Source organism: Rhincodon typus, chromosome 16, assembly GCF_021869965.1.
Source record: "Rhincodon typus isolate 14 chromosome 16, sRhiTyp1.1, whole genome shotgun sequence".
Classification (NCBI taxonomy): domain Eukaryota; kingdom Metazoa; phylum Chordata; class Chondrichthyes; order Orectolobiformes; family Rhincodontidae; genus Rhincodon; species Rhincodon typus.
In genome coordinates, this window is record NC_063347.1 from 28,610,207 (window position 1) to 28,631,293 (window position 21,087).

The following is a 21,087-nucleotide window of genomic DNA, read 5'->3' on the forward strand; positions in this document are numbered from 1 at the left end:
TCAAGTTTGTCCTTTCAAAATGAATCACCTCACACTTTTCAGGGTTAAACTCCATCTGTTTCTTCTCAGCCCAGCTCTGCATCCTATCAATGTCCCTTTGTAACCTAGAACAGCCCTCCGCATGGTCCACAACTGCATATCGTCCGTGAACTGACTAATCCATCCTTCCACTCCTTCATCCAAATCATTTACAAAAATCACAAATAGAAGAGGACCCAGAACAGATCCTTGTGGTACACCACTAGTAACTGAGCACCATGTTGAATATTTTCCATCCACTCCACCCTTTGTCTAAGGGTCAGCCAATTCTGAATCCAATCTGCCACATTTCCCCCTATCCCATGCCTCCTTACCTTCCACACGAGCCTACCATGGGGAACCTTATCAAACACCTTACTTAATTCCATGTATACCACATCCACTGCTCCACCTTCATCCACATGTTTGGTCACCTCTTCAAAGAATTAAATAATAGCAACATATCAAATAATTAGGAAATAATCTGAAAATCCCAGGACACAGTAAGAGGGTTCATAAGAAATAAATGTGAACCTCAGGTGAAGTTAGATTAATCGGCATTTCTAATTGTGCTTTAATATCTCCTACATTATAGGTTTCTTTCACATCCTTAATTTGAAGCACACCATTCCAAAGCCACTACGTGCAGCCACCAATTTGTTCAAAAAGCTTGAATGTCTTTATTTTAGAAAATCAGCATGGCTCAAAATCTAAAGGCTGCTCTGATTTAGCTATTCTAAGACATATACTATACATAGAAATTAGTGAAAGTATGCCATAATGCCACACACACAGACCACTCATTCACAACTTTCTAGAGTCCAATTATTCCCTGATGTCGCATTTTGAACAAACAGGATGAAATCAGGAGTTCTGAAAAAGACACAAGAGCATTTTTCCCTCCCCTTTCTAGACAGTGAAGCATGCCTTTTCCCAATTATCATGGCTAAACAAAACCACTAACATTCCCTTTAGCAACATATAAAACTGAGGCAACTCAGATACTGGGAATGAAGATGGGAAAATAATTAGAAACAGTCGACTAATAACTATGCCGAGAAAAAGAACTTCTGCAAAATTTTAATCCCTACAGTGTTTTCCTGTAACTAGCTGCGTAAATTGAGGAAGAAATTCAGACACACAGCGATGTTAATCAATTCAATTTGCTTCAGATATGTGACTGCATACAAGGCTTCAGGGAAAAATGTGTTTCCAGTATAACTCAATATTCTGAGCTTTCGGTCTCAAGAAAACAAAGACTTAGAGTCTATAATGTTTCAATTCCTATAAACCCCAGATGCACTATCAAAAATAACATTTAAAATAATTGCCGCCTGATAATTTTCTGTAATTGCTACACTTCAGGAATGAGCTGCCCATCTCCTTAGTTAGCCTTTAAACAGCTTAATAATTAAAACCACCTATGGCATAAATTTGTTGAGCAGATTAGCCGGACAGAAAGAAAATGCTTTATTACAAGTTTCATATGCTGGAGACCACAGGACAAATTTCTACAGAATACTCGTGGATTGCCCATAGCATTACACATGGTTAAGTTTGGGACCTGTACAGTTTTTGATGTTTATCATAGTCCCATGCAGCTGACAAACCTCATTATATATCGCAAATTAAAATGAAGTAATAGGTCACATGACTGACAGTACACATCTCACCACATCTCACACCCACAGTGGAAAGTCTCAAAAAATCAATTACTTAAAAACTTGCTTAAGGATTTTGACACTTCTACTGATATCGAATTTCTAATATAAACGATGTTGGGTTTTTTTCCCAGTCTTAGCTTCAGATTTTAAAAATTCATTCACAGGATGCATGTGACAAGGCCGGGCCAGCAGTTATTGCCCATCCCTAGTTGTCCTCAAGAAGGTGGCAGCGTACTGTCTTCTTGAATCACTGCAGTCCATTTTCTGTAATTAGACCCACAATACCATTAGGAAGGAAGTTCTAGGATTTTGATCCAGTGACACTGAAGGGAAAGCAACATACTTCCAAGTCAGGAGGGTGAGTATCTCGGAGGGTAACTTTCAAGTGGTTGTTTCCATGTATCTGTTGCCCTTATCCTTCCACAGTAGTGCTCGTAGATTTGGAAAGATGTCAAATGCTCAATTTTTTCCTTCCTTACCTGAAAATGACATTTATTCAAAAAAAAACTAAATTAGAGCACCCTATTACTCCTCCCACACATTTATTTCCCACAGGGGACTTTCAGCTCTTTGCTAAGCCTTCGTTGATGTAGCGTTTAATGGTTCTCCTTAAATCCCTGTAAAAACACTGAGCAAAATGTGTCAGTTCATCCAAGTACTCAAATATCCCCTGTGCACCATAAGTATCAATTTCCTCAGTTACCGTACTTCACACTTGTTAAAAAAAATTTTAAAATGTAAAAAATTTTAAAAAGTGCCTTGCAGTTTGCCACAGTAATGTTACACTTCCACAGGATATGCTTAAACTATATTCCATTGCTTGTAGGAGCTTGTTGAGAGAAGCTAGTAATCACAAATATTTGAGGGGAAGTACATTTTCAGACTGTTTACAGGCAGCAAACTGCAATAAACAGTAATTAAATAAAATGACCCAGATCATCTACTTTCGTGATGCTGGTTTAGAAAACAAAGACTCGCGTTTAGAAAGCACTTTCATGATCACCGGATGCTCAAAAGTACTTTGCAACTTTTGAAGCAGTTGTGGAAGTGCAGTTCCTATTGTAATGGAGGAAATGTGACAGCTCATTTGAGCTCAGTGAACTCACACAAAAAGCAATGTGATAATGACCAGATAATCTGTTTATTACAACATCGATTGAGGAATAAATACTGGCCAAGACACTGGAGGAAAACTTCATTGCTCTTCTTCAAAATAGTGCCAAGGATTGTTTCTTTTTGCATCCACCTGAGCAGGCATATGGGGGCTCTTAAATAAGGTCTCATCCACAAGACAACTCTGACAGTGCTGTGTTCTCTTAACGCCACACTGGAGTGTGAGCTGTGAGGAGTAAATGCTGATCAGGACAAACAAATCACTTAGTGAAGAACTATCACAGTCGACTGTTTTGAACATGAGGCCCTAAAAGATAGTCATGTTTAAACTGTCTCCTTTAATTCAAGATTATTAGCAGAGGAGTACGTGACTTCCTATTTCTGCCAATTGGAAGCTAGCAGCAACTTTAGACTGGTTCTGCAGCAAATGCAACGTAACATATAAATACAGCATAGGGTTTTCAGGCAAGTTAGAAAGGTGGGGGGTGGGGAGGTGTCTTTTCTGTAATCGATAACAGAGCAGAACTGGAAGAACACAGCAGGTCAGGCAGCATCAGAGGAGCGAGGAAGTTGACATTTCGGGTCGGGACCTATAGTAGTTTGGTAGGTAACATTTAGTCAATATCAACTTCAAATTGTTAAAGATGTCTTAAAAATGTGAAATGTTGTACACAGTTATTTCAGACAGTCACTCGGAATTCAGAATTCTTTTCAAAAGTTACAAGTATCTAAAGGGCTTATAACCCCATCTAACTTGCCTTTTGACATTCAGGTAATCATATGATATCTTGGGAGCCACCTCCCCATGAAGACATACAAACATATTTCTTCATTGTCTCCAATATGCCAGTTCATCCCAGGACTCAGAGGGAAAAAGGTGTATATTCGAGGACCAGGATCAGCAAATAGTATTCCCTTCGCTCCTATATACCTCAAAGACCTGGATGACCCAAAGAAGGCAATCAATGAAGTACCAGGAGTGGTATCTTCACAAGACCCTCCAAATCCAGTATCAATGGTGTGGTCCAACAGCAGCATCCTCTCCCAAGCTCCTCTGGGCAGGACATGTCACATGTATGCCCAACAGCAGAATCACAAAGCAAACAACCTATTCAGAACTCATGCGCAGCAACAGGATATTGGAAACAAACAAGTGATGCCCTCAAAGCATCCTGAAGATGTCAAACATACTTGACTCATAGGAGGCCCTGACTTGTCACCGAGAGAAGACCGATTTGGAAAGGCAATGAACACAGTAAGTTCACAGGAATGTGCTGAAGGGAACGCACAGCAACGGAAGGGACACACAAACCTATGCACGATTCATCCTTTCAAGTATGACCTGCACCACTGTGGCAGAATCTGCAGACAACACTTTAGATTACTCAGCTATTTCAGAACATGAATCAGTGAAAATAAGTCAACCTCAATCCTGAGGGACTGCCTAAGAGAGAGTTACAAGATAAATAATAGTGTTGTTGACTAACTGCAGCAATTAATCTCTATCAATCTAGAGCAGACCTGGACATGGTGCAAAGAAAGCCACAGTGATAGCACACGTACAGAGTCATAGAGTCACACAGCACGGAAACAGATCCTCCAGTCCAACGTGTTTGCGCCACCAGACATTCCAATCTGACTTAGTCCTGCCTGCTAGCATTTGGCCCAAATCCATCAAACTTTTCTATCATATACCCATCCAGATGCCTTTTAAACACTCATTCCATACACACACTACCACATGTGAAATAGTTACCCCTCAGGTCCTTTTTAAATCTTTCCCTCTCACCATAAATCCTTGGCCTCGTTCTGGACTCCCCCTATCCTGGGGAAATGACTTTGGCTATTCACCTTTTCTATACCCCTCATGATTTTACAAACCTCTATAAGGTCACCCCTCAGCCTCCAACATGCCAGGGGAAAAAGCCCCAGTCTATTCAGCCTCTTCAAGGGCTTTATGCTCGAAATCACTTGCTCCAACAGGGTATGCTATATTTTCTGCATACCAGTTATCAAATTACTTGCATATATAGTTTCCCAAAATGTTTTCTGATGAATGCAAATGCAAGTTATATCATACAATAATAACCGCTTCCAACCTTAAGCAGCACTGACTATTGAAATCAACGTACGGAAACTATTGACATCATTAATTGTGATGACAGTCCACCTATCGCATTTTAATGATTTTGAAGCAGCTAAAGGTGAAAACAGCAATAAATTCAAAATTAAGAATGCTTGTGCATTACCACTTCATCAGTGGAGTTCTCTTTCATATCAGCTTTGTGATAAAATAGTTTCTCCTTGGACCGGTTTACAGAACTATCTGAATGCTTACCAAGGGCATGTTGTCAATTATCATGACTGACAAAACTAACTGCTTCCACCATTTCTTTAGGCAGCTGTTCCATGTATTGACCACTCACTGAAATACTGTTTCTGCAAATTAGTTCTGAATTCATCTCCCCTTCACACGGCACAGTAGCTTAAGTGGTTAGCACTGCTGCCTCACAGCGCCAGGGACCAGGGTTCGATTCCAGCCTCGGGCAAATTTCTGTGTGGAGTTTGGACATTCTCCCCGTGTCTGCATGGGTTTTCTTCGGGTGCTCCGGTTTCCTCCCGCAGTCCAAAGATGTGCGGGGTCAGTGGATTGGCCGTGCTAAATTGCCCATTGTTCCCAGGAATGTTTAGGTTAGGTGGCTTAGACATGGGAAACGCAGGGGTAGGGGAATGGGTCTGGGTTGGATGCACTTCGGAGGGGCAGTGTAGACTTGTTGGGCCAAATGGCCTGTTTCCACACTGTTGGGATGTATGATTCAAATACACAGCCTCCTACTGTTCTATTGCTCTCGTCAAGCTAAAATAGCGCAACATGGTCCACATTATCTATTCACTTTAGAATCACAACAACCATTATTATTTTATATTATATTACAAAAAACCATAATATTATATCTCTCCACATTTGACTTTGCAGTAAAATATATAACCAATTTATGTAAATGTTCCTCATAATCCAATCCCTCAATCCCCTCAACTAGTTAGGACTTTTTCCAGTATCTTTGCAACAGCAATAATACTGTTTTAGTTCTGCAGCTACCAGCAAATTCAAACTACACAGCCACACAAACGATTTATAAAGGGACAGGATTAGCTCACTGTTTTGGCTCAAAACTGATTTTCTAATACTTTCCAACATTCAATTTGTTTATTCACAGCAATAGAAAATGGAGTGCTGCAATTTATTGCAACCAGGTCACCTCGGTTTTTTAAAATTTCTATGCACATTACTTTCTTTTGACTTATGCAATCATCCTTTCTTAGTTTGTTACTGCTGTTATGTGTAGCATTTTGTATTTCTGTACATTCAATTTCATCTGCGACCTTCCTCCATTCCTCAATTGTGAAAATGTAGAAACCGTGCATCTTCGTACTACATTCAGATCATTCATCAAGATATTGAACTAGAGAGGTCCCAAATCAGACCTTTGGAGAACCATAGTTATAATCCTCCACAACTAACAATGGCTTTAATACTATCCTCGGAGTTCTTATAGTCATTAGCATGTATACCCATTGAATAATATTTCCAGCGATATTATTTTTGGCAGCAGCAGTAGCAATCAGAGGTCCTGAATTAAATGCCTTGGTGAAACACAAACATAGTATATCCACTACTTTGCAAAACTTTCGAAGAAAACCACAAATTTAGATTTGCCAAGACCTTCCCTTGTGAGCACATATGGATTATCTAGTGGTTTTATTTCTATCCAGGAAGAACTTCCCTAGAAAAAAAAGGGTCTAGGCCCGAAACGTCAGCCTTACTGCTCCTATGATGCTGCTTGGCCTGCTGTGTTCATCCAGCTCTGCACCTTGTTATCTCAGCACATGTAATGTTTCTAGTCCAATCCAAAGATCAGGTAGTGTTTTGGTATTGAAACTTGTCTGACAACTCAGCAGACCCTCACAACAGCAATGAAGTATCAACATTGATAAACATTCAAAGGGTTGGGGTGGGACAAGAGAAAGAGAAAGTAGTTTTGATGTTTTAAGGAGCACTCTTGCAACAGGGTAGAATATTATTATTCCCTTCAACTGATTAAGAGCTTCAGGATACGATTCCCACCCTCCCACTTGATGGCTGTATTTCTGACAATAAAAGCAAAATTCTTCAGATACCGGAGATCAGAAAAAAAAATTCAGTATTTTCCAGCAACATTGAGAACTCGTGCACTTGAACAAACGTTTGGACTGTAAATTTGATCATGCATACAAATAGGGGCAAAGAGTCATTCCTCATTGCTCATGTGCAGCTGGATTCGCAAACTCTCCCATCCAAGATCTCGGTGTCAATATTGCCCTTGTAAATCACCATAAAACATACTGAACTAAACGCATCATCTGCTGTTATATGTTTCATAATACTGATTATTTTCTATAGTCAGCAACCCTAATCAGAATGGGATTTCAGTTTGCAAAAAGTAACAGTTCATATACTGCCATAGGATTATAACGAACACATTAGGGTCATGGTATGAATTAGCAATCAAAACTGCTCCTGTGCAGCAAGACAGGTAAATTAATGACAGATTACAGTCAAACAAAAACAATTGTGCATTGGAGGATGATCACTTCCAACTTCTCATTAAGTCTCTCAATATCCTAACTCCATTGGACACAGCATCTTGCTGTGCTGAATTTCTGCAATTTCCTACCCAACAATACTGTGAAGGCACCTTCACCCAGTAGACTGCAGTAGTGCAAGACCCACCCCCACTTTCTCAAGTGCAATCTGGAATGAGCAAAATATTTTGATCTTTCCAGTAATGTCTACATCCTAAAAGTGATTTTTATTTTCAAGAAAGTGCCTAAGAAATCTGATACTAGCTGTAACATAAAAAATATTATTAAATATTACTGTTTAAAAAAAAGAGGGAAATCTCAATGGAGTATCTTCGTAACCAAATGTTATTCAACACAAGATAACCATTGATCGCTTTGTCCTTGAGCTCTTAAAATGAACCCTTTACTGGGGAGTTCAGAATCTTCAGAACTACAATTTTTTTTCTGAGGGAACTTTGGCTGAAACAAAAGTCATGATAGCAAAAGCCAAACAATACTTACAAATAAACATCTATTCAACAGATGTGGCTGATGCAAATGTCAGAAGTATTTCTATACAAATGGGAGAAAAAGTATTTGTTTTTAAAAGAAAACATTGCCTATTAGAAATGTAAATAGCAAACTAGAAGTGTGTATCAACCCAGTTGCCAACTTGTAAATTCCTCATCAACGAAGACAGAAGTCATGGGCCACCAATGACAAAACCAAGCATATATTCCTACAAGCATACATCACAGTTTCAAATAAGGCTTTTGAGTTACTGTATTCTGCTCGTTGCAAAATACAAGAACAATACAGCACTCAAGGGTCATATAGCACGCTTCAATTCTGTAAAACAGCCAAAATCAAAATGTATTACGGTTATGTACATGAACTGAAAATAAAATTACAAAACTAAAGCAATTTGGTCTACTCTCACATGACTGTTATAATACGTTCCGACTTAGTTTTGCAAGATAATTTTTCAACCCCACATTTATTATCAAGACGGTATTTTCTTTAAAAAAAAAACTGACATTTCTAATTATTTATTCAAGAAAAACTTTTTATTTCTTCTTGTATTAACAGATAGCAGAGGTTGAGTGAATCCCCAGAAGAGTATAAAGGCAGAAGTAGTATACTTAAGAGGGAAATCAGGAGGGCAAAAAAGGGGGACATGAGATAGCTTTGGCAAATAGGGTGAAAGAGAATCCAAAGAGATTCTACAAATACATTAAGGACAAAAGGGTAACTGGGATAGAATAGGGCCACTTAAAGATCAGCAAGGCTACTTATGTGTGGAACTGCAGGTGATGGGGGAGATACTAAATGAGTATTTTGCATCAGCGTTTACAGTGGAGAAGGATATGGAAGCGAGCGAACTTGGGAAAATAAATGGCGACTTCTTGAAAAATGTCCATATGCAGAGGAGGTGTTGTTGGATGTCTTAAAACGCATAAAGGTGGATAAATCCCCAGGACCTGATCAGGTGTATCCTAGAAGTCTGTGGGAAGCTAACGAAGTGATTGCTCATACCCATGCTGAGATATTTGTGTCATTGATAGCCACAGGAGAGGTGCCAGAGGACTGGCAGTTGGCTAACATGGTGCCACTATTTAAGAAATGTGGTAAAGAAAAGCGAGGGAACTATAAACTGGTGAGCTTGACATTGGTGCTGGGCAAGTTGTTGGAAGGGATCTAGAGGGACAGGATTTACATGTATTTGGAAAGGCAAGGGCCGATTAGGGATTAGCGATAGGCTTTGCGCGTGGGAAATCACGTCTCACTAACTTAATTGAGTTTCGTGAAGAAGTAACAAAGAGGATTGATGAAGGCGGAGTGGTGGATACGACCTATACAGCCTTCAGTAAGGCATTTAACAAAGTTCCACATGGTAGACTGGTTAGCAAAGGTTAAGTCACATGGAATACAGGGAGAACTAGCCATTTGGATACAGAACTGGCTCGAAGGTAGGAGACAGAGGATCATGGCAGAAGGGTGCTTTTCAGACTGGAGACCTGTGACCAATAGTGGCCACAAAGATCGGTGCTGGGTCCACTGCTTTTTGTCATTTTATATAAACAATTTGGATGTGAACATAGGAGGTATGGTCTGTAAGTATGCAGACGATACCAAATTTGGTGGTGTAGTGGACAGTGAAGGAGGTTACCTCAGAGTACAATGGGACCATGACCAGATGAGCTAATGGGCTGAGGAGTGGCAGATGGTGTTTCATTTAGATAAATGTGAGGTGCTGCATTTTAGAAAGGCAAATAGTAAGGTCCTGGAGAGAGCTGCTGAACAAAGAGACTTTGGAGTACAAGTTTATCATTACTTGAAAGTGGAGTCGCAGGTAGACAAGATAGTGAAGGCGGCGTTTTGTATGCTTACCCTTATTGGTTACTGTATTGAGTATGGAAGTTGGGTGGTCATGTTGTGGCTGTGCAGGACATTGATTAGGCCACTTTTGGAATACTGCGTTCAATTCTGGTCTCCCTGCTATAGGAAGGATATTGTGAAACTTGAAAGAGTTCAGAAAATATTAACAAGGATGTTGCCAGGATTAGAGGATTTGAGCTATAGCGAAAAGTTGAATACACTAGGGCTATTCACCCTGGAGCATTAGAGGCTGAGGAGTGACCTTATAAAAGTTTATAAAATCATGACAGGCATAGATGAGAATAGGGGAGAGTAGGGGAGTCCAAAACTAGACGGCATAGGTTTAAGGTGTGAGGGGAAAGATTTAGAAAGAGACCTAAGGGGCAACTTTCTCACACAGAGGGTGATGCGTGTATGGAATGAGCTGCCACAGGAAGTGGTGGAGGCTGGATCACTTACAACATTTGAAAAAGGTATCTGGATGGGTATATGAATAAGCAGGGTTTAGACGGTTAAGGGCCAAATGCTGGCAAATGGGACTAGATTAATTTCGAGTATCTGGTTGGCATGGACGAGTCAGATCAAAGGGTCTGTTTCCACACTGTACAGCGCTATGATTCTATAACCCTTAAAATAACCAAATCCAGAAATTAAGCAGAAAACAACACATGAAAAGAAAGTTAAGAACTTAACAACACACTTGTTTCACTCATGATAAAAATGATTTATCTCAAATTGTCAAAGTCAATTGCTGTTCATTGAATATTCAATATTTATACACCTTAACCTGCTGTCGTGACCAAGCAGTTTTTAAAGAAAGGTAACTTCTGTAGCATCTGTTGTCAGTTAAACCAAGAATGTTTGGCCACACAGTTGCTGGAGGTGCAAGCTGATAATGCTGGAACCACTGTATGTACAACACAGGTCTCTAGAGAATTCATCTCAGCTCCTACTACACAAGATATCAAACTTTCATTTACGTGCTCTGACAGAGGAAGTCTTTGTCCTTGTACTAGTTTCTTTTTCAACACTTCCAAGTTAATTCAGCTGACGACTTTCTTTCACAATAAAAACCTGAAATCCACTGTAGCTTCAAACTAGGCCATCTTCCAGTTTCTTATTCTCAAGATTCAAACTGGGTTAAGCTTTACCCAACTACCAAGCAGTCATTATGACGTTATCATTTTATTCTTTTACAGTGCAGATCTAACTTTCATTTAACGAACTTCTAAATAACTGTCATTTACTTTGGCCGTGTTCTCTCAGCAAGGTGCAAACAAACTAAAAGCTCTCTCACCCAGACTCACTGAAATCCGTTTCCCCAAATTTCACCGATCGCCTTAATGTTGTGATCTCCTCTGGGATGACCTCAAACTAACCTTTGGGGTAATTATCCCTTATTTACAAAGATACTTCGTAAGAGTAAAGAAGACAAAGTTCTATAAACTTTCAGGGCTTCTGAATGCTTTAAACAAAAAAAACATTTTAAATCTCAGATCCAAAACATCAACTCCCTGGGCTACCATTACGTAAGCTCTGCAGATATCTGCAACTGGAGCCAATTAAGCCTACCTAGGAGATGTTGCAGATCCGGAACAGCTTTTGAACTCAGTGGCTTATTAGATCATTTCCGAGGGCAGTTAAGAGTTACCACATTACTGTGGGTAATTTTACTGTCATATGTAAGCCAGATCAGTCAAAGATGGCAGATTTCTTTCCCAAAAGGATGTAAGTTAACTAGACAGCATTTTTAATAACTTTTAATAGCTGCATGATCACAATTACTGAGACTAGCTTTTATTCTCGTTCGAGACTTATTAATTTAAATTCCACTAGCTAACATGGTAGTATTTGAACACATATTCCCTGAGTGTTAGCGTGGGCCTTTGGATGACAACCTAGTGACATTACCACTATGTCAATATGTCCCTATTCTGTTCTTTCTTAAATCTATATTATTATATTGCTCAATCTAAAAATTATAGTCCAAAGTACATGAGCCATGAAGTAGATGTTCATAATAATTCACCTTTGAAATTTCCTGAAAATTTCAAATCCTGAAGAAATGAGACTCCACACTACTCATAGTTAATTTCCAAATTTAAGAGGGTATTTGTACTACAATGTGAAAACTGCTGGACAGCATTACGGAGAGGGAAGTACGCAGAAATGTGCTAATCTTGGAACGAAGTCAGCCACCAACATTGAGAATGGTCCAGTTCAGTCTTAGACAAAGGACAGGGAAAGGAATATAGTCAAGGAACAAACTATAAGAGAGACTAAAGGCATCCAGGCCCAATAAGTCAACCATAAATATCTACAGAAAATTTAGTTTGTGTCTACACAGTAACTTGTAGACATTCTATGTTGATCAACACTGGGAAGACAGCTTAAATGTCTTTTCTGAGCCACAGGTGGAGTAGTACATCTCAGAAAGTATGTTTTAGACTTTCGTAATTAATTACATTTCTGCTCCTGGTCTCAATTTGTTCCATTGTTTATGCATAAGCAATGGAAGTATCATTGACCTTGCCATTACCCTTATAGCAAACTCTATTGCATAATAACTTTGTATAACTGCTAGCATGTAGCTGCACGGGGTAGAAGGAAATAAAAATCACATTATCTGCAGATAGAAAGCTAACACTTCCAAAGTATTCAGGCACAAAACACCAAGTGGAAGAGAAGCGAAGTAGAACTGGGTGAGGACGGGGGTAGTGGATGACAAATAAGAGGGCCAGAACAGAGTCACAATATGGCAGTGTTTCAGAGATGGACTTGCTGGTACAGTAGAGGGGAGCTGGAAACCAGTGCAAGGCGACCATTGTTTTGTCAAAGGCTCACAGACTCTAAAGGGGATTAAAGAGAAGGAAAAGTACTCTTCCCCTCAGGTGGCAAGACAAGGCAAAGCTCATAGACCAAGCATTCCTGGGTCAAGGTGACAGAGACCATAAGCAAACAGAGCGTTTTTCCAGTGCAGGAAGTTGTTCAATGCTCTTATTCACTCTGGTCAAGCGAGTGCAACTTCAGATACTCAGAACAGGGATCTGTGTATTCGTTCTCCAAAGATGCCATCCAAGGGGCTTGTTGGCACACGATGCTGCTAACATAAGAGGACCGTATCTCGAGGGTACTTACTGATCTTTCTGCAAGGCTCTGAGCCATTGGTGATATCGAGGACTTGCCAGCACAGATATCAGTTTATGAAATACACTGCTGTCATTGGCCATTGGGCCAGCAGCCTGTGTATGTATTGTCCTTGCTGGAGGCAGGTTCACACTACCTATGAAAGAGCTCTGTCTGGAGGATGGATTCCCTTCTTGCACATCACTAAGGAACAGGAAGCACAAGATTGTCAGCATTGCTAATCATGGCCTTGTCAGGGAAGGTGGGACACATATTCCTGTCAGACAGTGAACAGATGTACTGCAATGTGCTGTGTATTCCAGTTCATCTGACCACTGCCATAACTTCTGCTCTCCAGGTTAGGTCTCAATCTTTTCTCAACTCTCCATTTCCAAGTTTAAAAAAATGGGTTCCCAAACCAGTAGGCAAAAAGCTGTCAAGAAGAGACCTCAAAGACACCATGATCGTACTTCTGAGTACACCAATCCCAGCTCAGATACAGTCAACAAAGTGCATCCTCAAACAAGTACCGGTAAGGTAGCACTGGGTTAAGTATGTCATAATTGTGTGGGAAGCAGTAAATGGAACCTCCACAATTCTCTGCGATTCAGAAATCCATAATTCAATTGCAATACTATTGCAGGTGACAGAGTCATACAGCACAGAAGTATATCCTTTGGTCCAACTCATCCATGCTGACCAAGTTTCCCAAACTAAACTTAGTCCCAAATGCAGGCTAGTGGGACAAGTTTCCCAAACTAAATATCTTGATGCAAATAAGCATCAAATCTGGATAGAGGTAAACAGTTCAAAATAATTCCTTTTTATTGCTAGAATGTAATGAATATTGATACTTTCTTGCTTTTAATCAACAAAAGTGGAAACAACAAAAGTGGAAACGAGTGCATAATAACGGAAGGCCAAGAGCTTTGATACGTTGTCACTACGCTGAAAGTTTTGAGTTGCCAATATTAAACACTCTTCCGCAATGGTGTTTTCTCACTTTCATTCCGTCAATTCAATGGAGTTCACCTACGTTCTATTTTGAGGGGACGTCACTATAATATTTGACAGATTGTCCCAACCCTAGCAAAGAAAAGCAGATATTGCAATATTCAAATCTTTCCAGACAGCAGTAGGGAGAGTTACCCACTGGATAGAAACATGCCGTGCCTTTTGAAATTTAGGTTTCTTACTTAAAGCCAAAAAAATCTCAATTGGAAGAGGACAAGGAGCAGTTCTCTTCCGTGTAATATTTTGTGTTTCAGATTGTCTTAGTTTTTGGCAAATAAATAATCAAAAACACAATCTTAGTTAAAACAAACAAAAAAAAGTGTCAGGCATTCACTCAGGATACTATGGAAGAAACATTGTTTCAAAAGGCATAAAATATTTTTTCCAGTTAGGTAACCTTCTGCATTTTTGATTTTGTTTGCTTGTTTCGCTGCTTAAAGTGTGATGGTCATATTTACATAATAGCTATGAGTACGTCAAAACCAAGATGCACTAATATCTTTAAAAATACTACGAGCCAATTGTTACAAATGTTATGAGAATGAAAAAAACAGCAAAGGGAGAGCAGTGCAGAAAATTGTAGGAGATGGGAAAGACCGACTGCTGGATGAGTAAGGTGGGGAAAAACTGAAGTCAGAATAAACTGAATGTTAAATGATATTCCCATACCATTCTCATAGACAAACTTGGCACTGTTGTGTTCTAATTTGTTGTGAAGTCACCACCAGCAAGATCCACCAAGGGACTCACCACCAAGCACCCATATGGGGCCATGTCTTATTTTGAGTACCAGCAGCGGAACAACCTGGCCTTTGACAAAAGTCCTGCCAATTCTAAGAAGTCAGGTCTCAAGGAAAGCACATAGTTAGTACTGTGAATAGTAGACCTGGTATCTATACAATCCAGATGTTAGAACTGGATGGGATCATCAGCGATGAGTCTTCGGTACACTGGCCCCCAAATATGTTTAGCATCTGTATAAGCTAATCCTGTAATTGGGATTTTCGACACTATATTGCATGTAAATCACAAAATAGAAACAGCAACCTTCCACTGATCATTTATTCTCTCAAGATGTTCAAAGTAATGGGGACTGGGATGGTTATCAATGGCATTGCTAGATGTAACAAAATTAATTTCTTAGAAAAATATTAATACTTTCCTTATTTGTAAGATATTTCCAAAAGATAGAAACTGCCTTAGCATGGGTGATCTAAAGGAATGGTTCCTTCACAAAGATTTGGTTTGTGATAACTTTGCTCTTATCTTTCAAAACTTGTGCAACTTATTCACAACTTGAAGCTTTTATTGCTAAGGTTCACTAGCAGTTGCAAGGCTTATTGGGAATAGGAGGGTTTAATTATAACTTAAAAATAAATTAACACAAATTAAAAGACGACAGAGCAGGTGTTTTATTGTGAATGCAAAATGTAAGCACTGGAGGACTCCAGTGCGACTCACTGCGAACATATTTGCGGTGACTGTTGTCATTTTGAGCAACTTCGGCTGAAAGTCATTGAACTTGAAGCCAAACTGGATACATTGCAATGCATCAGGGAGAGGAAGAGATACTTGGTCACTGTCCCAGGAGGCAGTCAGACACCTTAAGATTGTGATTTCCAATTTGATCAGTGATTCAGAACAGGATGGTAGCACTACGAGTGAGGCAGGCTTAAGCAAGTGGAAGCATAGTGGCCTCAGCCATTATAATTGGCTAACAGATTGAGGCAGAGGGAATAGAACCAACAAAATTAAAAAGTAGCACCTCAAAGCTCTTAGATCTCTGGATTACTATTTCGGCCACAAGCAAAGGTTGAGAATGAAGAAAATTAAAAATTTAAACATGTGGCTCAAGGGTCTCTGATACCAGCAATAGGGAAGTGGGAGCTATAACATATGGACAGGTTTTCACTCGAACCACGCTAGGATCACTGTTCTGTGTAATCATATAACTAGAATGAGAATGATGACTTTAGTTCTAAAGACCCAAGATATAAAATCCATGAGTATGGACAAGAAATATTTAAACACAGGAAGTCATTTCTGGGAATAGTTTACAGCAAACTACTAGTAACCTGAGTAACCCTACACAGGAAGAAATAATGGTGGCTTAAGAGACGGTGGTAACCCGGAGTGATTTTAATCTACATATTGTTTGAACATATCAGATTGACAAAGATAGCCTAGGTGAGGAGTTCATTAACAGTTTTGAGGTCGGTCTAGTGCCACAGCACATTCTAGAACCAAATGCAGGTCATTCCAGAGCTACAACGTGCAGTGCGACAGGATTAGTTAATAACTTCATAGTCAAGTCAGGTAGTAACGATCACAGCATGGTAAAATTTCACATTCAGTTTGTGGAGTGACAGGAGCAGGTCTAAGGCAGTTTTAAGCTTAATTGAGGGCAACGATGAGTATAAGACAACAGAACTGAGAAATCAGGTTAATGGGCAGGTAACGAGAAGTATTACGGCAGACATTTAAAGAGATATTTCAGAAGACCCGCTAAGTTTCATTCCAGCAAAAAAGAAAGATTCTAGGGGAAGGATGGACTACCAAGCATAACTAAGGAATTTAGTAATGTCAACTGGAAGTTAAAAGCAGAAATTCTGTGAAAAGCACTGGCTCATCAGAAGACTGGGCAGAGTATAAAAATGGCAAAGAATGACTTAAAAATTCTAGAACTTCTCTTTTGGAAAAAAAAAAGAGTTTTAATAAGTATTTAAAAAGGGAAAACAAATAAAGTGAGCATTAGTCCACAGGTGACTAAGAATGTGGAATACATGGAAATGGCAGGTAAACTGAGCAGCTATTTTGTGCCTATTTTCTGTGTACAGCATACAGACAACACAGAAATAACTATGCATTAAGAGTTGAAACAAACTTAAAACAATACCAATTAGCACAGAAAGGGTACTGAGAAAATTACTGGAACTAAAAGATGACAAGGCCCCCAGCCTAATATCTTCATCCAATAATATTTTAAATTAGCAAATAGTTGATGCATTAGTTTTGATTTTCCAAGGTTCCCTAGCTTCTTGACGCATTCCACCAGATCAAGACAGCAAATGCAACCCCTCTATTCAAGAAAAGGAAAGATACAGAAAGCACAGAAGTACAAGCTAGTTAGCATAACATCAGAAAGAGAAATTGCTAAAATTTATTAAGGTGGTTTATAGCAGAGCACTTAGAAAACTTCAATGCAATCAGGCTGAGTTAACATGGTTTTATGCAAAGGAAATAATGTTTGACTAATTTATTGGGATTCCTTGAGGAAGTAACAAGTAATCTGGTTAGGGGAAACCTGGAACTTAAAAGGCATTTGATCAAGTGCCATACAAAGGGTACCACACAAAATAAAAGCCCACGGTACAATTTATTAGCATGGGTAGAGGATTGGTTAATTAATAGGAAACAAAATAGGCAGAAATAAGCCATTTTTGTGTTTGTAAATTAGAACAAGTCGAATGCTAGATCCATACAGGGTCCTCAGCTATCTACAATCAATGTCCAATGACTTGGATGAATAGACTGTTTGTGGTTACTAATTATGACATAGCTTATTCTGTTATTGTTGACTGAAGTTATTAAACATTATATTACTTACTTAGTGTGAATAATGCCATGCTTCAGAATAATGATCCCTCTTCAGTTGCTCAATTTTTTTTTTGCTTGTTTCATTAAGTTTACCACCTGGTGTCATTTCTCTTGTAAACATGTGAAATTTGTCCCCAAAAATTTGTAAGTTAACAGTTTTATCAAAACTGATCAACATGCCATTTGAACCAATGAGTTCACGAAAGTTAAAAGATCCTCTCTTAGAAAAACACTTTCATGCTGACACAGGTTCCATAGGCTGAATTAGTAACTTACAAGCTCTCATTATAGAAAAACCAAATAATGCAGTTCTCAAAACTCATCTTCACTTCAATACTAAAATAGCCTGCCATTTTTTTTTTAAATTTAGAACAACAGATTATTGCTTCATTTCATCTTCCTTCTTACAAACTGAAATTGCATCACCAACTCCACTAGTAAATGCCTGTCAGGCTTAGTAATTCCATTTTAATCTACAGAGCTTTTTCCTAAGGCATGACAATTATTCATTTCTTAAGGAACTAAAACCACAGGTCAGCTATTAAACCAAGCAATGTAAAGCTAAATGAATAATAAGATGTACTCTTCACTGTTTTAGCCTAGGGGACAACAAGCCCAAAACACAAGCAGGTGCCCAAATGTCAAGTTGTGAGCTTCATCTAGAACTTTACTGAATCATGCACCAAGCTTGTAGGACTACACATTTGCAAAATAGTATTAGTCAAACATGACAGATTCCCTGATTGTAAGTTTGGCAGATCTGTCCTTGTAGCCGGTGCTGAAATATCATGCAATGTCTTCATTCTGCTAAATTTTAGCATTTTGTCATTCTCCGACAATATATGGAGAATGAAAAGAAATGAGCCCACTATCCTGGCTAGCATTCACCCTCAAATCCAATGCCACAGGCTTTAAAACTTATGACATACTATCTCCAAATATCTTAACCTGGGTCAAAATGAATTATCAGATACACTGATGGCCCTTTTTAAAGAAAACAGGAAAAGTCAGTCATTTATTAATGATAATTTATGACATGGCCCGTAATTATCTCCCAGTGCCAACAGGAAAACGGGCAAGGCTTTTGGTATAAAGAATACTTCTTGTCAAGAATGAAGAAAACATGAAGCTGAATGATCGTAGACCAATTAAGGAAAAAAATGAACTTTAGAAGAACAGAAATACAACACATTGGTCAGAAAACAAAGTAGTAGCTGATGGTTATTAATAAGAAATTATTGCAGTGATCTCAAGTGGTGGAAAATATTGTTTTTGCCATTTCACCAACCCCCTATTGCGACCTAGATATAAAAGGGTTTTCTTCAATGAACTGACAGTTGGTATTTTTCCGTGGCTCTCGTGTGCACGTGCACTTGCATTTGGAAGCAATGGATGGGAAGCACACACAGACACAGAGAGACATAGAGACACAGAGAGACACAGAGAGAGAGAGAGAGAGAGAGAGAGAGAGGGAGAGAGACAGACACAGAGTGAGAGAGAGAGGGAGAGAGAGACAGACACAGAGTGAGAGAGAGAGGTAGGAACAGCTGAAATCAGGTGTAAGTTAAGATTTCTCTCAAATAATTTTTCACTCATTTACTCAAGATGACAATTTTTTTTTCACAAGGTATGCCTCATTAATAAAACTTTGAAACAAAAACATTGCAAAACATTGCAAAACATTTGACTTGACCATTACAGCATTTGTAACAAATTCTAAACTTTGTCCCAATACAACACGTTTCACTATACAAAATTGAAACTGCCTTACATAGAATGTATTTTGTAAATAGCAAGGCTTATAGACCAAGAAAAATAACATTTCAAGTTGACAATTATAGAAATTGTTCAATTCTGGATGTGACTGAATACATTTTCACTACTCTTGATTTACAACATATTTTCTTTGTAAAGTACACAGCTGGCTGGGTACAGATAATCTCTGGGATCAAACAGGTTCCATTCTGGAGTCTGAGATAACAAGATGTAGAGCTGGATGAACACAGCAGGCCAAGCAGCATCAGAGGAGCAGGAAAGCTGACGTTTCAGACCTAGACCCTTCTTAGTCTATTGGCAAGTGACAATATAAAGAAACCATTCTTAAGTACAGGAAATGTTCATGGGTCGGTGGGTACAGTATTTAAAATTACATTCCCGTACAGATTGCATTTGTACCTCAGATGTTGGTAAATCTGGGATGCCTTGTATTATACTGTGAAGCCCCTCAGGATGAAAGATTATGGCTGAAAATCTCAAAGCAGCAACCTTCCCCATTGTACAGTGCAGCAGGTGCCCTGAACTTTGGTGCATCCCTGAAAAGTGTAGCCCTGCACCTTAAAATATACCAGTCCACAACATATGGTTAAGGACAACTCCTTAAAATGGAAGGCCTGCAAGTTTTGGACAGACCAAAAGGGGCCTTTCATCAAACTGGAACAGTTAATTTTTACCCATGGAGTAACAAAGTCCTGTGTTGCTCAGGATGAACTTCAATTAAACTTAGCCCTTTCTTACTAGAACTTCTTTGCATTGACACTTTCCACAAACAGATGGACAATAAAGTGCCACCAACAGCACTGCCTTAAGTGTTTTGAAATTTCAAAACTATTACCCATCGGTTTTGTTATTCTTCATTAAGATATCAACCATGATCAAATGGTGGAGCAGACTCAATGGGCAGCATGTCTAATTCTGCTCCTTTATCTGATAGTCTCATCCTGGAAACAGGTGGAATTGGCGCAATCCAACGCAACTTGTGAATGCGAATTTGTCCTTTCATTCGTGATATTAAGTTGGAATTTTTCAAATTAAATTCGCCAAACATATTGAAATCTACAAATACAGGACTCTTTTTAAAGACAATCATGTAATTTTGATCTAGTTCTGGACCCGAATAGGGATACTTATAATCCTTGGCTCATCAATAATTTTTTTTAAATGAAACTTCTTTTCTGGAATCATCAGCTTCATTCACATTTTTAAATCTTTTATAGTGGCCTCTTCTGGAACTTTTCCGGGGAAGATCTGTTCTTGGCTTCGTGTTCTCACTGGAAAGTTTTATTGCTCAGTCCGTAGCGATAGAGAAATTAAGAGCGAGCCACATGGTCAGCTCCTCTGACTGAGCAAGCATTCAGCGCTGACCTGAAATGCCAGCAACAACAGGGAAAGAATCATCTAAAACAGGCATTTAACCGTTGTAAAGTGCTCTGGTGTTAAAATACAAAATAGGCACCTTATCATTACTCCATGCTCCTTTGAATTAGAAATACCCAAGGGCTTATTTACATTTGCAAGTTCCTCAAGACCTCCAAATGCTGGCCAAAGCGGACTGAGCAATAAAACCTTCCGGTGGGAATACAAAGCCAACAACAGATTCTCTTTGGAAAAGGTTCCAGAAAAGACAATCAGAAAAGATTTTAAGATGTGAATGAAGCTGATAATTCCAGAAAGGAAGTTTTTAAAAAATTACCGGTGAATCCCAGATCATAAATAGCTATTTATAATAAATTGGCATGTGTGCGTACATTGCTAGTGAGGCAAAACATAAAAAATCAGAAATAACCTGTACTGAATC

At 39.0% G+C, this 21,087-nt stretch overlaps 1 protein-coding gene across 2 annotated transcripts in view; it reads right to left on the reverse strand.

Annotated features, from left to right (window-relative positions):
- Positions 1 to 21,087, reverse strand: part of LOC109925951 (ERC protein 2) — a 591,163-nt gene that overhangs the window by 477,196 nt on the left and 92,880 nt on the right. The gene's annotated exons all lie outside the window — the stretch shown is intronic.